The sequence below is a fragment of the Protopterus annectens genome, chromosome 3.part1 (genome assembly GCF_019279795.1).
Source record: "Protopterus annectens isolate FY-2018-M chromosome 3.part1, PAN1.0, whole genome shotgun sequence".
Lineage (NCBI taxonomy): Eukaryota > Metazoa > Chordata > Ceratodontiformes > Protopteridae > Protopterus > Protopterus annectens.
The window spans coordinates 170,064,812-170,083,344 of record NC_056732.1 but is presented as its reverse complement, the minus strand read 5'-3'; positions in this window follow the sequence as shown (position 1 = coordinate 170,083,344).

The window sequence follows — 18,533 nt, the reverse complement described above, 5'->3', positions numbered from 1 at the left end:
TCTCACATAAAAATTCTAATTACTAAATTATGCATCAGTGACTAGCATTTGCAGAACAAAAAGGCATATTGTACACATCGATGTAATATTCCCACATGTACATTTATACATATACCTGAGGGAAACAAGAAACATTATTACTTGGCAGGTTTGGGGCAGGGTATAAATAATTAATGTTTATTTATAATCAGCATCTTCATATGTCAGCCATTATGGCAGAGTGAGATGAAGCAGAAGAGGTGGAACTCCTGCTGTCAGCTGCCTGAAATAATAATTACACTCCCCACCACAACATCTCTGAGAGTCTGGCACAATTTATCCTCATGACTTCACTTACCAGTGACCTGGCATGTGTTAGGCCCCAGAGCAACCAATCAACAGCATTATTTTGACAAGGAAAGGTGGACAGACTTGAACTGAGAAGTGTTTCTCATGTTTCAGAAAGGTATGGCTGACAGCTTAGTAGAAGCTAACTTAAACTCCAGTCAGTGTTTCTAGTCCATAAGAGGGCGACTAACTCTAAATAAATAGGAATTGAATATAGGCGAATGAGGGCAGAATAAAACCTGACTCCAATGAAGTTCTGTGACATTAGCCATCTGACTTTCACTGCACAGCCTGATCTAGGCATGGCTGTTTAAAATGCATGCCTTTTTGGCAAAGACATCTTAATATGTAAAGACGGATACTTATTATTAATTCTGCATGTATCGTATGTCTGAATTCAGTGCAGTGGTATTCTAGAGCCTCAATTAAGAACCACATTGGCTATGCAGGAAATCTGAATACTGGCAGAAGACAAATGTAAAATTACTTGGCACCACAAACAAGTAATTTATTAAACAGTGATGAACATTGTGTTATACTACTTTGTGTTTTTTATTCTAATGATACTAACCTGACCCTGCTGTTTTTTTTCCTCGCAAAACTGTTTACTTAAGCAAAAGTATGTGGTTAGAAAGGCACATATCTGTAGCACAAAATTAGGCAATGGATTCAGGAACACAGATCAGCAAAAAATATTGATAAAAATCTAATTACAAATTCAGAATGTATTGGTAAAGAACAGGACTTCAGAAAACAACAACAAAAACTAACTGTTAACAGAAATAAGGAAAACATTTTTTCTGTTAAATATTTCTGGCAGTTAGCACAGAAGATTAAGGCTTTGAAGTGTTAATGAGCTTCTTCCTAAAGTTCAGGGTATAACATTTGATTCTTTCCACTGCATTGCTCTACTGTATGACTCTGAGCAAGTCACTTGATCGGAAAGTGCTCCCAGGGTGCTCCTGAAAAGGGGCACTTATGTCCTTCTTGGTTAACAAATGTATAAACTTAAATAAAAACAACATCTGTATATCTCAGAACTTTAATGTTCTCAGTAAATACTTTCATAGGTTCATAGTTCATAGGTGTGTACTTGGCTAATGGCCCTGGAGCCTTTACAAGCCTAGCCCATAGAAGTGCCCTGGCATCGTGCCGCCCAACATTAGATCCCAGTGCCTCACTCAAGTAGAGCCACTGGAGTGATCCCTGGGGTGAACTTTCTATTACCCATCCACTCATCAAGATTTCTCTTAAAGAGGGTCAGTGAGGTACTCTGCTTGACATGTATGGGAAGTCTATTCCAGAGCATGGACAGTCTCTGGGTGAGGAACCTGTCCCTCCAGCATGTTCTATTGATTGTGGTAATGAGGTTGAGGTGTATGGAACGTGTGGTGTGGAGGAATTGGGATTTCTTTAGATGTAGCATTTCTAACAGAGCTGGGTCAGACATGGCTTTGTAAGTCAAGCAGAGATCACCTCTAAGTAGGCGATATGAGAGAGAATAGCTGGAGTATTTTGAGTCTGCCCATTTAGGACATGTGTTTAATTCCTATGATCCTCTTCGTGAGGTACTTCTGTGGCCTCTCCAGCTGTTGCAGGTGTCTAGTGAGGTACATGCCAAATGGGGCATTATACTCAATAATTGGTCTAATGAGGGAAGAGTAGAGAGAGACAATGACCTCTTTCTTCCTGTCTGCAAAACCCTTAGTAATGAGATGTGCCACATAGAAGGACTTTCTGACCACAGTGACAATGTGGTGGTCGAAGGAGATGTTGCTGTCAACCTGTGTCCCCAGATCTCTTATAACGCCTTCAGTGTTCAGTGGGCTCCCATTGATGTGGTAATTAGTGGGAACTGAGTTTTTACCAAAGGGGATGATGACGCATTTTTTGGCATTAACTTAAGGCCATGATTTCAACACCAGTCATTGGTCTCAGTGAGGCCTTTCTGTAGGATGTCTGCATCACTTGGGGAGTAAATAATGTCTCCCAGCTTGCAGTCATCTGTGAACTTGGTCAGTCAGAGTTCCTTTGTGTTGGCCTGGACTTCTGAGAAGTAGATGCTGAACAGGAGAGGACCCAGGACCCGATGTGAGCCAATTTGCAACCCACCTAATGATATAGGGGTTGATGCCTAGTTTGGTGAGTTTATCAATAATTTCTGAGTGAGGAATGGTATCAAAGGCCTTGGACAGATCAAGGTAGGCTGTATACACTGCCTTAGCTTCATCCACAGCCCTGGTGACTGACTCAAAGAAGTCAATCAGGTTGAGCAGGCATGGTCTCCCTTTCACAAAGCCAAATTGCGTGGGGTCTAGAGTTTGGAGATTTCCTATATCTTTGTTAATCAGGTCCATGATGATGTGCTCCATAGCTTTACATATCAGACTCATCAGGCTAATGGGGTGATAATTCCCAGGGTCTGTAGTCACTCCCCCCTTTATGGAGAGGGATGACTGTAGCAGTGCGCCATTCAGTAGCGACAAAGTCTGAGGTGAGGCTGTGACTGAACAGGGCACACAGATGTGGTGTCATTTCAATTTGTAGTTCTTGTAGAACACAGCCAGGGATATTATCAGGTTCCATGGAAACTGTAATCTTGGCCTTGGACAATGCAGTTTAACCTGTGCTGTAGCAATGCTGGGCACCTGGCATTCTTCTGGTATTGTGATTGGTACTTTAGGGGGGAAGAGGGGTAAAGTTGGCACTGAATCTGTTGGTCAGTATGTTGGCAACATCTGTTAGCTGAGTATATGAGGTACCATTGTGCAGTAGCTCAGAGTAAATCTGGGTATTGCTGTGGAGTCTTTGATATAGCTATAGAAGACTTTGTGATTGTTTTTAGTGTCTGCCACAATTCTGCCTTTATTGCTGGCTTTACAGGATTTGATGACAGATCTCAACTTTTTCTTGAGGCTAATAAGGGAGTTTTTCCAGTCTTGGGACTTCATCTTTTTCTGCAACAGTTTCTTCCTTCTGCTGTAGAGTTTATTAATGGCAGGGGACCACCAGATTGGCTTCTTTTTTTGGAGGAGATCATCTTGGTTCTGTTGGGTATGGCTAGTTCCATGCATTTGTGTACATGTTGATATTGTGCATTGGTGTATGATTCAGCTGTCATGCAGCTATCTTTCATTGGCATGGGTGCCATGAAGTTATCCACCTCTGTTTTTAAGAGTCCAAAGTCAGCTTTGGAGAAGATTTTCAAGGTGATTACCTTTGCGGGGGGTGTGGGTGAGATGTGGGTTTCCATTGTGATTAGTTTATGGTCGATCTGGCCAGGGAGGGATTGACTATTGGTGTAGAGCAACGGTCGCCCATGTTAGTAATAACCAGGTCAAGGATATTGCTTCCTCTAGTGGGGGTCAGAATGAGCTGGTCCATGGCATTAGAATTTATGAATTCCAGGAAGCGTTGGGCCAATGTATTGGTGCTTGAGTAGTTTTCCCAGCTGATGGAGGGGTAGTTGAAGTCTCCTAGTAAGAGAGTGTTGGGATGGACCTTGATAGATTCCATGGTGCTTAGGAACATGGAGTGAGAGTCTAGGGACATGGTTGGGGACCTATAGCAGGCTATGACCTGGATTGCCATCTTACCCAATGTTAGTTGTACCTGAAGTATCTCAGATGAACTATGCTGAACTACTAGTCTGGAGGTGTGCATCTCCTTTATGAATATGGAAACATTACCGCCTTTGGAGCTTCGATTCATATTTTGGAGCTGAAAGGTGTGGAATGATTTATAGCCTGATAGTGCAGGGGTGCTTTCTGCTGCTTTAAACCAGGTCTCCATTACATCACAAATGTCAATGTTCTCCAATTTGAGGAGTTCTTCATGCGAGTGCATCTTGAGATTTAGACTTCTAGCATTGAGCAGCATGACCCTCAGATTGCATTTATTTATAGCTGTTATGGTGGTAATTTGGTCTTTGGAAGACTGCCTAAAAAAGTCATTATAGGGGTGGCAAGAGCATTAGCCAGTACCCGGAAACTGCGGGGTGACAGATGCAGGCTGTCTCTGGCAAAGCATCGAGGTCTGTCAGTCAAGTCGTCCCAAGCAGACAGATACTGGATCCCCTTAGAATGACACCAGAAACTTAACCAATTGTTGAAATCAATCATTTTTTGTTTGTACTGCGGCATCATTCTGAGTGACAGTAGGATACTGGTCAGGGCAAGTGTCATACCTGCCAGGGCCACATAATCTGAGAACTCCACCATGTCTCTTTTCATGTAGTCCAGGGAGGTTCATCTCAGGTCATTCACACCCACATGGGCAATGACAGAGTCATACTTGTACTTGTTGTGGAGTGACCTGAGTGCGTGTATTATGTGTTGGATTCTGGCACTTGATAGACAGCTGACAGTTACCTTCTCCTTATTCAACCTAGTGAGTGGGGCATATGTGTGCCTCACTATTGAGTCATCTATGATTAGTGTATAGGGCAAGGTGTTTAGCCTTAGGGGCTAAGGTTGAGGGGCACACTGTGGAGGTGAGTTATGTGTCCTGCGGTTTGTGCTGTGTTGTGGTGGTCGAGTGCATTTCTGTCTTAGAGGTCTCTGCTGTTTGGGTAAATTTCTATTGAGATCCTCCACGAAGGTGGGTGTGTGGTTTGTGTTTTTATGTGAGAGCTGTGATAGTGGGTGTTCTGGAGGGCTATGTGTTCCATGTGGTGTGGTGCAGGTGTTGACCTTTTCCTCTTGACCAGCTAGTCCAGTCTTGGCTGGAGAGTGCATATCTTCCAATTTGGTGATATAAGTGCATCTCTGAGTGTTGGGAGGTAGGAGGAGACGGTTGTCTGTGTATAAGAGGCAGTTGCTGCACTACCTCAGAATTCCCAAGTGCATCAGATTAATAGGAGAAAGCACAGGGAACTGCCCTTTAATCATGCCAGAAGGAGTTGTCATAACTGCTAAGTACTGGAGCTATTTCCATGAAGAATGACTAGTGCTGATGGCACTTAGGTGTGCTACAATAATTGCTACAAAAACCTGTTGAAGTGCAAAGGAATTAGGCTATTTGAAGTGCAAGAGAGAAAGAACTAGCAAGATCTAAGGGAAAAACTGAAGAGCAGACTTTTTGGCACCAGTAATAGTTTGCCTCAGCTCTGTGCCGGTATTGTGAAGCTTAAACAAGCCCAAACCCACGCAAACACGGGCTTTTAAACCAGAAAGTTGAAAGGATGAAAAAACTGCCCAAATGGCCAATAAACTACAATTCTGGGCCAGAAACCACTCCTCTTGTGGCAGACAGGCTACCTAATGCTTACCACTCCCACTGATAAGCTAGGCTTGGTGGGGCTCAGAAGCTTACAAACAGTCCTGGATACAGCAAATCTATATCTGGACTAGACTAGTTACAGGAAAGGCAGGAAACAAGCTTAGAACTTTGTTTTACAGAAAAGCAGCTAAAACAGCAGTAAAACAATTCAAATGCAGTGCAAGCTAGCACACTTGAGTGTGTAGCAATATTAAAGCAAATACAGTTTAAATTGATACAATTAAATTAAAAAATGACTAAAACAAGTACAGAAGGCAATAAATTAGGAAAAAAGTCAAGATGGAAGCACTTAGAGTATCAGAAAAAAATGCCAGAAAATATATAAATAATTCAGTCAAGCAAAAATTAAAACAATGCAGAACTCTGAACAGTAAAAAAGTGCCAAAATATACTTATTAGCTCTATATTTCCAGATTGTTTGAGAAGCACACTCAGTCAGAACACGGGGATATTCTAGGAATGGTAGATTCTAGCAAAGTGCTTTTTTGTAAAGTGGAAAAGGAGAAAGGAGGAACAGAAGATAATTCAAGGTTAAGAAACTAAGTGGGTTGGCCTTCTCAAATGTTCTTTCTGTATTAGGTAGAATGAGCTAATGACGCTAGACTGGGAGGAGTGTCCCACATCAAATTTACAGTAGGGGTGGGCAACTCCAAAGCCACCAAGTATAAGAGCAAGATACCAAGAGGAAGGGAGGGTGGGAAACTCTTTTAGGCAGAAAACACTACAGAAATGTTTATCACAATAGAAAAACAGCAGTGAGCCACTAAATGAAAGTTTTAAACAGATAAAGGAGCAAGGATACTCTAGAAAATGCTTTTAACTGCAGACAAATCAGTTATTAGATACACTCCTTGGCAGGAAATCAGAACAAACATATGGTTAATAAATGGAGAAAATTTCCAGTTAATACCTTTCACACAGTGAAACTAGCTAAAAAAAGCTTTACAAACAGTGTGGCAGAAAACCCTTATTTATCAGGCCCTGTAAGGCAGACAATTTAGTACAACCATGCAGATTAGTTTATAGTAATAAAAATACAGTAAAAAGTATGCAACAGACAATAAAAAGTGCTATAAATGACTAAAATAAGCAATAGCTAGTAAAAATAAGCAAAAAAAAAAATCCCAGGATACTTATTGTTATATATCACAGATCAGAGTTGTGGTCAGTGTCCCTCCTCCGCTCAGCTCAGTGTGTGTATAGACAGAAATCCTTTCAAAGTTAGAGCTTATATACCAGGATGTAGAACCTGAAACAACTTTAAAAAGCTCAAAAGAACCAATGAGTGCTAACTCCAAGCCCTAGACCAGCCAACCTCTACCAGCCAGCAGCCAATCAACAACAATTACTCTCATGAAAGTTGAAGAAGAAAGGCTTCTGCTAAGTCAAGATGGCCTAGAACATGTGCTCAGAACAGACTTGCCCAACCTGACTCCAGTTTTCTGGTGATTCATTCAGGTTTTACACTTCATGACACACTGTCCTGTCCAGTTTTGGATGATAGAAAAGATATTGTCAGTACAGTTGTAGAAGACAATGCTACTGCCTTTGTTCCTGTGGCTGAGAGGGTTTATCTGGAACAGGAAATCCTGAATGGCTGTCTATCACATACCAATCTATCTGGGATGCTTTTTGAAACTACATCAAGGACAGAGGTACATCTGACTATGGAATTTCATATTCTGGAGAAAGAGTCATTGAAGTTAAAGAGACTGCAAAGAGATGTGTCATTTTTTGAAGCTTGTTTGAAAATTAAGTGTGTCCCAAGGGGGTTGAGAGTGCTCCAGATGCTGGCAAGTAAAACAGCTACTGGAAGAGTTTTCGGAAGCATGGGATGCACTAAATGAAAGAACTGGTTTTGACTATGTCTGTATATTGGCAGAGCACAACAAAAAATTGTACAAAACTTAAGTAATACTATTAAGGTACAGTATAAGAAATTTAAAATAGCTATTACATGTGACATCCCCAGTCTGGGCCAGTAATCAAGGTGCCTGAATCCTCACCACTGACACTGGAGAGGGACATTCACTTGGAATACAAATGGATACACTCAGTATTTCCAGATGTAGACCTTTCTGCATCAAGCACAATTTCCCTTAAGAGCACACAGGGAACACAGTCAGTCTGGGGTCTGGATGTCTTTATATCAATAAGGGTCCCCACTAGCAGAGCTATAGGGTTAAGTCCTCAGTTGAGTGTCCAAGCCAAATCCTTTAGCACCCTCTCTGTGATACCAGTACTTCGTGTCCCTGCTCCAATTGCTGACACACACACACACACACACACACACACACACACACACACACACACACACACACACACACACACACACACACTGTGAGATTTGATTTTCAAACACACACACACACACACACACACACACACACACACACACACACACACACACACACACACACACACACATAGACCTGGGAAAGGCTGGCACAGGTTTATCTGCTGTGACCCCTTCTGCCTAGACTATAAGGTAGGTATCACTGCAGCCAGACAGTACAAAGCCAGCTACCTAAGGCTCTTGGTAGGGCAACCAATTATACTGAGTGAAATTAATATTAATACAAATGGTAATGTTGACCAAACAGCCAGGCTTCAGGAGTGGCCACAGTGTCACCAATAGATATAAGTACCCTCAAAGGTTAAAATCCTCTCTAAAGGACCAGCCACAATGAATAATTTAAAAATATATTTCATAATAAATAATAAAAGAACATGAAAATATAAAATATCTATTTACAGTAAACACCAGAGTTTCAGTCACAGGACATATTAAAAATAACACAGCTGGAAAGATTCACACAGTTACAGAAAAATAATACTTAACTATTCTCACTATATTTTCATGAATAACCTAGAGAATTACTGTTCCTACTTGCTTAATAGAGAAAGGTAAGATGAAATAGGGGAGGGATCCTTCTATGTCAGGTTCCAAGAAACAGACTGTCTTAAAATTTCTGTCTCACCTAATATTAAAACATTATTTTTGTACAGAATGACATTACTTACATCTGGTCATCTGACTTCTTGTTCCCATGCAACTCCTCCATTGCTAGAAATTGCCAGGATTTAGCACCTACATGTCAATAATACCATTGCAAGAGCATTTCTCAGATTTAGTGCATCTTCTGGAAGTCATAAAACAATTACAAATTTCTACTCCTATGGAGACTAACAAACCATGCTTCTTACAGACATTGTGTCTCTGACTTCATTCAAAACTGTGAGGTAACATCTTTATTGCCTATACCCAGTAATTTAATTTCTTACTATTTTCCAAAGTTAGCTGGAGCTGAGCTTAACCTCTTCTCTTCCAGTATCCTCTGTTAACACACACACACACACACACACACACACACACACACACACACATATATATATATATATATATATATATATATATATATATATATATATACGGGATCGGTACTGATCCCCAAAGGAACTTTTCACCAAAGCACAAATAGCCAGGCATACTTCCGCGAAAGTGCTTTTTACGGAAAAAGCACTTTCGCGGAAGTATGCCTGCAGCTAGAGGGAGTTGTAGGAGAATGACTGTTGTAGAGATCGTACTACAGTGCGGATAAGGGAATATTCCCTTTTCTTCACTATAGTGCAATCTTGGAGTGAGAATATTAAAGTAGGGGGTGTGGGGGGCAAAAGTAGAATGTTTTTTTTTAATGCACTTTAATGAAAGCGTTTTTTTTGTGAAAGCGCTTTCGTTAAAGTGTGTTCGGTGATTGTGGATTCGGACTATTGAACTTTCGTTCAATAGTCCTAGATCCATATATATATATATATATATATATATATATATATATATATATATATATATATATTTCATTCAGTTACATTAAAGTCAGGATCCACTCTTGGTACATTTTAACACAAGAATCTTTACAAATCCAGTTTCAACACAAGCATCTGTACAAATCAGTTAGATATTCAAATAACATATAATGCTTTACTAAATTCCAGCTAACTGTGCTGGCATATGTTACTCATCCACTGTCCTACTTCTCCTGGTATGGCTGGAAATACCTCACATATATGGATCTGGTACATTTCGTCAAAAGCACATTTCACCGAATTTCATTCCACCAAGACCAAATCGCCGAAAGCACAAATCGCTGAAAATTAATTTTGCCGAATTTCATTTCACCTAAAATAGTAGTGGCAGTGTATATGCCCTTTTCCCCACTGTAGTGCAATCCTGGAGTTAGAATATATAGTTGGGTAGGTGTGGGGGGCTCAGCTATCCACATTGAGTGGTGTGGGGGGTGTAGCCCCCCATCTAGTTTGATTAAAAAGTACTTACCCTCTTAACAGAAACTGCATAGTATAATTCAAACTAGGTGGGGGCTATGCCCTCCTACACCACCCAATGTGGGGGGCACCCCCAACTATATATTCTAACCCCAGAACCACACTACAGTGGGGAAAAGGGCATATGCACTGCCACTACTATTTTTGGTGAAATGAAATTCGGCTAAATTAGTTTTCGGCCATTTGTGCTTTCGGCGATTTGGTCTTGCTGACATAAGTTTTGACGAAATGAACCAGACCCGTATATATATATATATATATATATATATATATATATATATATATATACATTTTTTTTTATTTGACACTTATTTTTACAAACAGGTAAACAGAGTAGCAATGGTGGCCGCTATGGCCCTAAGTATGCAGGTATGCTAACCTGTTTATGTTGGTTAGGAAAACTAATTTATTTTCAATACAGATTATGCAAATTTTGTAGTCTTATATAAACATCCACTGATGACATTTTTGTGATGGATGGGGAATAATTCTTATCATTTAGATGTCATGGTGGGGGGAGTAACTCTTACCATTTAGACTTCATGGTGGGGGGAGTATCTCTTATCATTTAGACTTCATGGTGAGGGAAAGTACCTGTTATCATTTAGACTTCATGGTGGGAGGAATAACTTATCATTTAGACTTCATGGTGGGGGGAGTAACTCATCATTTAAACTTCACGGTGGGGGAATAACTCATCATTTAGACTTTATGGTGGGGGAGTAACTCTTATCATTTAGACTTCATGGCGTGGGAGTAACTCATCATTTAGACTTTACGGTGTGCTTAAATGGTATAGATGAATATTTCTCTTTCACATATACCTATTTTATGAAATCCATTAATTTCTTGAATTTGGTTGTTTATAAGAGCAAGGAGTGCTGTTGGCCAAATTCAAAAGAGTTGCACCAGTCTGAAAAAATGGAAATACATTTATGCCCATTCCTTTCAGCTAATGTAGCCCAGAGATGAGGGATATGAGGACAAAGCTGCTACACGGGCACAGCCCCCTGAAAGAAACATTTACATTAACATTTATGGTATTATAATGTACTTTGGCAGACTACTGGATGGCAGCATGATCATCTGCAGTCAGTTGTGCACCGTACAAGGCTTTTAGTTGCAAACTATATGATTGACTAAAGAATGCTACACATACACCTATAAGGTGGTGAAAGGAAAATCTTACCAACACACATAGGAACATTTAGCAATGCTTATTCCCATCTAAAATCTGAGTCTGAACTGTCTGCATACAGCTACAGTTAACTTTGAACCTAACACCACTCTTAAGTATTCAACTGCGATACCACCTTTAACATTCTTGTAAGAAAAGCGCAGTCCGGGTCTGAACTGTCTGCAAACAGCTACAGTTAACTTTGAACCTAACACCACTCTTAAGTATTCAGCTGCGGTACCACCTTTAACATTCTTGTAAGAAAAGCTCAGTCCGGGTCTGAACTGTCTGCAAACAGCTACAGTTAACTTTGAACCAAACACCACTCTTAAGTATTCAACTGCGGTACCACCTTTAACATTCTTGTAAGAAAAGTGCAGTCCGGGTCTGAACTGTCTGCAAACAGCTACAGTTAACTTTGAGTATGTGTCTACCTGTTTGAACGAATATTCATTTTCCCCTGGAGAGCACTCTGCTTTGGCTTGTACACACACACACACACACACACACACACACACACACACACACACACACACACACACACACACACACACACACACACACACCTTCCACTTTCTCTTATTCCCTTCTGTTAGCAAATAGTATCCATAACTGGTCAATACTTTGTGTTTGTTAATTTAAACTATGACCACAGTAGCCTACTGATACAAGGTTATCCTGTTTTTCCACCTGAGAAATTAAGAAATGACTTACAGTTTCAGAGCAGTCCTTGGTCAATTGTGATTGTTTCTTAACACATACTTGTCTTTGCTTTGTGATTGTTTCCAGCCCCCTCATACGAGCAACTAACAGGGTCTCTACCCGCTTCGCTCCCCACCCTGCCCCCTAGTACCTCCCGCCCCCAGTGGTCCCATCTTTATTGCACTCAAACCCCTCCCATCTTTCCAATAGCCAACCACAGTGCTAACCCAACACTACCTCCTCCATCTTCCCACTACTATCACACCTCCTCAACTAACATGTACAAGCATACCTTTCCTATGCTCACTGCATGCACTCTCCTTGCATATCTTACATCCTACCAAAGCTCCATCATTCCCCCACTCAACCACTACCACTGTACTACTACTCACACCACCACTCATGTCTCACCCACACTCAGCTCCCTCCCACCAGCTCAAGAACCACTCCTATGCACCCCCCACATATTCTACCAACTATATTACTCAAACATAAAGCATCCCTGCAATTTAACATAGTAACCCTCCCACCATACCTATTACCTACAGAGCACAATCATAAAGTTTCCCTGATAAACAAACACATTCAAAAACTGAGAAAACTAATAATCTCATGCATATCAAAACTAGCCCTAAGTGGAGACATCCACCCCAACCCTGGCCCTACCATCTCCAACCCCAATCCTCATAATCAGACTAGAAACCACAACTTCTCCCATATTACAGCCAATAGAAAGCCAAGTAACTTCCTTCTACTAAGCCTAAATATTAGAAGTATATCCAACAAAGTCCATGAACTCCATGCCACCATAGACTTGTACTCCCCAGATATAGTCATCCTGACAGAAACCTGGCTAAAACCTCACATTACCAGTGAGCAAATACTCCCTACAGGTTACGGCATACTAAGAGTAGACTGGCTAAACAAAAGGAGGTGGTGTAGCTATAATATTTAAACAGCATCTAAACATCCAGATCTTAAAATCATCAGCTCCACAAATAGGCAATGAAGAAATAATATATACCAAAGTCAAAATTAACCAAAACAAAACCATCAACATAATTGGATGCTACTTCCCACCTGGCCAAAACATCCCTCCACTAGAAAACCTCCTCAGCTGGTCTACCCACCATCTCCCCCAAGAAACTATCATCTTAGGTGATTTTAATATTGACTGGCAATCCTGTTCTGGCAACAGTCCAACCCATCATGTAAACCTTCATGGCTTCACCCAACTAGTCCAGTCACCAACCAGGATAAATAAAAATTCCAGCAAGCACTCTACCCTGGACTGGATACTAGTCAGTAAGAGCCCCCAGTCATATATAACAGGCTGCTTATCAGATAGCCTCAGTGATCACTCCCCAACATTCCTACTCAAAAAATACCTATACCAAGCTAAACCTGTCATCTACTGTCAAATACGTAAAAAACTAAACTTTAACCCACTCTCATTCATCTCCATCCTCAAAGAATGTAACTGGCATCCTCTAAAGTACCTCAGTCTAGATGACGCAGTTGAATTTTTTAATACTACCTTCCTGAACATCCTTAATTACCATGCCCCCATAAGATTTTCCAGAACCAAAGCACAACCCTCCCCATGGCTACAGAAAACCACTAAGTCAGAAATGAAAAACAGGGATAAAGCCTGGGAGCACTGGTGCAAAACCAAAACCCCTCAGCTAGACAGAAATTCCTAGAACTACGAATAGAGTCAAAAGCTAATAAAACAGGACAAATTCCAATACTACCAGTCTGCCCTAGACTCCTCACAACACAGCCCCAAACAATTCTGGTCCTCCATAAACTCCATCCTCCACCCAGGTAAAGTCAGTACCCTCTTCCTAACATCCCTCACTCCTCAGAAAATATTGCTACCTCATTCAACACATTCTTCACCCAAACCATACTATCACTAGCTAAACAACACAACCCCCCTCCCCTCCAACCCACACCTTCAACTAGTAATCTCCCACTGCCTTCTCTTTTCTCCTGTACCTACCTCCAACATACAAAAACTCTTAACTAAACTTAAACCCACCGAATTAGCAGCAGACAACCTCCCAAGTGAATACCTACAAATCGCAGCTGATGCTCTGGCCTACCCAGTATCCATCTTGATTAACCGATCTCTGTCAAAAAGTTATGTTCCCACACTGTGGAAAGTATCACATATAATTCCCTCCACAAAGGCGGACCCTCCATGAGAACTAACCAATTACCACCCCATAGCTATTCTCTCTCCACTCTCCAAAATACTAGAGAGATGCATACACTCTCAGGTCTCAGACTACCTCCTTACTAACAACCTCCTTTCCAGTACTCAGCATGGTTTCCGACCAAACCATAGCACCACCACTGCCTTACTCTCCTTTACTAACTCTATCCTTCAGCATAAAAATAATGGCTATCTCTCCTCTGCTACTTTCCTAGACCTATCTAAAGCATTTGACATGGTCCCACACAAACAACTTATCTCTGTCCTCAATAACTTATCCTTCTCACAATCAGTCACCAACTGGTTTCAGAGTTACCTGTCTGACCGCCAACAATCCGTTGTATGGCAGAATGACATATCTCCCAACTACCTGTCTCCATAGGGGTTCCCCAAGGATCCATCCTTGGACCCCTACTCTTCTCTGTTTACACCAATAATCTAGCCTCTGCCACCAAACATGGCACACTCATACAATACGCAGATGACTCGACCATCATCTGCTCAGCCCAGTCCCTACCCAAACTGCAAAAAGTCACACAGGAAGCCTTTTCCTCTGTTGAAACATGGTTATCCGATGCCCAATTAATACTCAACCCAAACAAAACTAAACTACTCATCTTCCAACCCACCAAACATACTCAAAACAACTCTCACTTTAACATCACAGCAAAAGACAACACCACTATATACCCAACTGAACACACCAAATTGCTAGGAGTGGAAACAGACAATAAACTAAAATTGGACATTCACATATCTATGACCATAAAAAAGTCCACACAAAACTAGGAGCATTATACAGAAATAAGCAATTTCTCACCAAAGCAGCAAAGATTTCAATAGCAAATTCCCACCTTATCTCCACCCTACTTTATGCCTCTCCAATATATACCAACCTAAGGCAATGTGATCTAAACAAGCTAGAGACCTGCTACAACAAAATCGCCAAATTCGCCACAGGGGCATCCTACCATAGTCACCACTGTCTCTCACTTGCTGAACTGGGCTGGCTTGAACTCCCTCACCTCCTTCAGTGGTATCAACTCTCACTCGCCCACAAACTGGTAAACCATCCACTAAATGTCCCATCCCTCCAGAATCTACTCCAACCCTATCGCACCACCAGACCACTAAGATCCAGCAACAAAAATCACTTGCAGATCACTAAAGCCAATAACTCTGCTGGTGAAGCACTATTCTCTTGCACCATAGCCAAATTATGGAACTCACTCCCACCCACAATTACCTCCGTACCATCATGCACCCACTTCAAAACTTTACTAAAAGTGCACCTAAAAACATGCTGGCTATGCCCTTGCAACTCCCACTCTAATATCATCCACCCCATCCAACCACTACCTTTCTTTCCACTCCACTAACTACCTTGATTATAGCAAGCTCAGATGCTCATAAGCCTAGTACTTATTATACAGCAGGAACTTCTCATTGTAACATTTGTTAATGTCTGTTATGTACTTCACAGATAAAGATTCTAGTTGTCTACTGATGTACTATGTTCTTCATCTGTAAATATGTTGTAAGTAATTGCTATGTTAAATTGTTAATTGCTATGTAATCCAGAGTAACTACTGTCTGTTTATTTTACTGTGGAGCTTTTCTCCCCGGGCCTCCGCTGAAAATGGACCTACGTCCAGTCGGACACTCCCGATCAACAAATTTAAATAAATAAATAAATAAAATAAAATACATTCCATAGATCAAGTTGATAACAACAGCTTTGTAAAAATGTGAATACAGCTCTCTAGATGTCTGTTGTATAACTCCTGTAATGGTAGTCTCTCCCTTCTCTCTTACCCTTTGTTCTCTCCTCAGCATCTAAAGTCTCTACACTTGTTTCTCTTTACATACTCCTATAGTTCTATCAGCCTCTCTCTCTCTCTTTCTATCCTTACTGATAATAGCTGTCTGTTGTATTCATAACCTATTAGAAGAATGTCTTAAGTCTACCATATGCAAACATGTTTTTTCAGTTAAAATACTGTAATTCCACATGCATGAAGATGCTGTACTATTTGCCCAATTACAATGGGAGCAAATTCCACCACAAGATGCAGACCATTGCATGTGATATGTAAGTGTGCTTTTGAGCTTGTAAGTGCTTATTCTGTGAGACTTAGGTTGTTTATCTCATCCCTGTTATCAGAGTTTTTGTCATTGTAAGGATATTTTCCATTTAAGTCCTTTATACTCGTGTTTTTGTCTTTGCTTTGTATTATATATGTGTAAACTATTTTGGGTATCATGGCTGCAAAGGATCCTTACACCAGCCCAAACACCGAATTAACAAATACAAATGAATAAAATAAACAAATAACAAAATAATATGTTATGTTTCAGTATATCCAACCAACCCGAACTTGGGAAGTATAGAGGAAACTGCCGTTAGAACACGAGTAATGCAATCTATATACAAATGGATATAATACTAATGCACGTATGCTGTGTGTTTGTGTGCGTGTGTGTGTGTGTGTATACTTTCATGTGTGTGTGTGTGTGTGTGTGTGTGTGTGTGTGTGTGTGTGTGTGTGTGTGTGTGTGTGTGTGTGTGTGTGTGTGTATATACTTTCATGTGTGTTTGTGTGTGTGTGTGTGTGCGTGTGCGTGTGTGTGTGTGTGTGTGTGTGTGTGTGTGTGTGTGTGTGTGTGTGTGTGTGTGTGTGTGTGTGTGTGTGTGTGTGTGTGTGTATGTATGTATGTGTGTGTGTGCTTGTATGTGTGCTGACCATGCTGCTGGTGTAACCTTTTTCCTGATTGCCTACATACCATGGTAGTGTCTGCAGCCTAAATTTTCATATTTGCAGAATGCAGCAGTATGTGACATCTGTTATGAGGTGAATGCAGGCATTTTGGTATCAGTGTGACAGTGTATAAAGTACAATGTGCACTACATATTGCAACATTGAAACTGGGCTGTCCTAACCAAAGATATGTGTTCTGTACCCCTCTAACACCCAGCACTGAAGTGTCAATGAGCATATATGAGATCCAGCCTTCCACCATCATGCACAGCATAATTGAACACAGAACTGCATATCAGCACAACTCTCCATGCATATTTAGTCTATAAATATGGGGCAGATGTTAAATAATGTGTACCAGAAACAAATATAATAAGGCAGGACATATGCATAAACCATCCTAACTTATATGAAGGACAATTATGCTGTATTGATTTGTATAATAGGCAGACTGTGCCAATCAAAAGAGCACAACAGAGTAGAGTCCCTATGTCAAAGGATATGTTGCATAACAATATGGCAGGTACAGTGTGCTGAGAAACAACACAAAGTTGCAAATCGTTTATCTGTGTATCCATAGTACATGTAACATGCATCAGTTGATTACACCTAATATCTCCAATGCATAGCCACAAGCAGTCATACATACAGCTGCAGCAGCAAATGCCATGTCCTCCCATGGACCATTAAAACAAATTAGAGCCATAGTACAGGATGGAAACATACAGCACATCCTCACAAACAGTCTATTACATTTTTAACATATGCATGAACACTTTCACCATGAACTCCTATATACCCCCTGAACCACACTAATTACCAATATACAGTCATGTAGTGCATGCACACTGCTACTATGCTATAGTAAAAGCATTACAATATAACCTCACTGAAACACATTACATTGCAGCAAATGCATTAAAGCCTTCAGTGGCTTTCTTGAGTGTTAAATGGATGAGGGTTCAGCTTTTCAGAGCACTGCTTCGTTCTGCAACTCATTGATTGTTACTTTCCATAGGTAGTCATTGTCAGTAAGGTTTCTATTTATATGTGGGCAGTAGTTGTGTGACTATGGAGTTTTTATTTATAAGTAAGGATGGGAAGCCCTCACTTGGGGTGCATGGGGCTTATCTCCTTTGCAAAAAAAAAGGTTCTATTTCTTTTTTTAACCACATGAAGATCGAACTCCTTTATTTCACATGGCCAAATTTTCAACACATTTCACTTCAATCAAATGTAGTAGAACTGGTGTCAGATGTACACAGTAAACTGCAATAAAGGCACATGCTTTGTGAGTACAGGCAACATAATTCACAGCTGTGTAATAATGCCACACATAGTAACCAAATGTGCATGTTTTACATTTCATAGAATTATGTAGCTATGTACAGTCTGCAGTCTGTTTATAGTACCATTCAGTAATGTTAATATACATATCACTTTAAGTAATAGATAAGGGTAACTAAAATAATATTTACTGCTGTATCAAGGAATGTGTTGAGGAATCTGTTTTGAGAAATCTGCTTGGCTTGGTGTTTTTGTTCTACGTGGCAGATAGACACTTAAATTATCCAGGCTGAACATTTCACATGTGTTTTTTTTCCATTGGTTAATTGGTTTCTTGAGTGATATTTAAACACACAGAGTATATCTGTGACCTTGTCTTTTCCTGATAAGATTCAATGCCTGCAAAAACTACAAGCACTGCTGTTGACTCCCTGCTGTT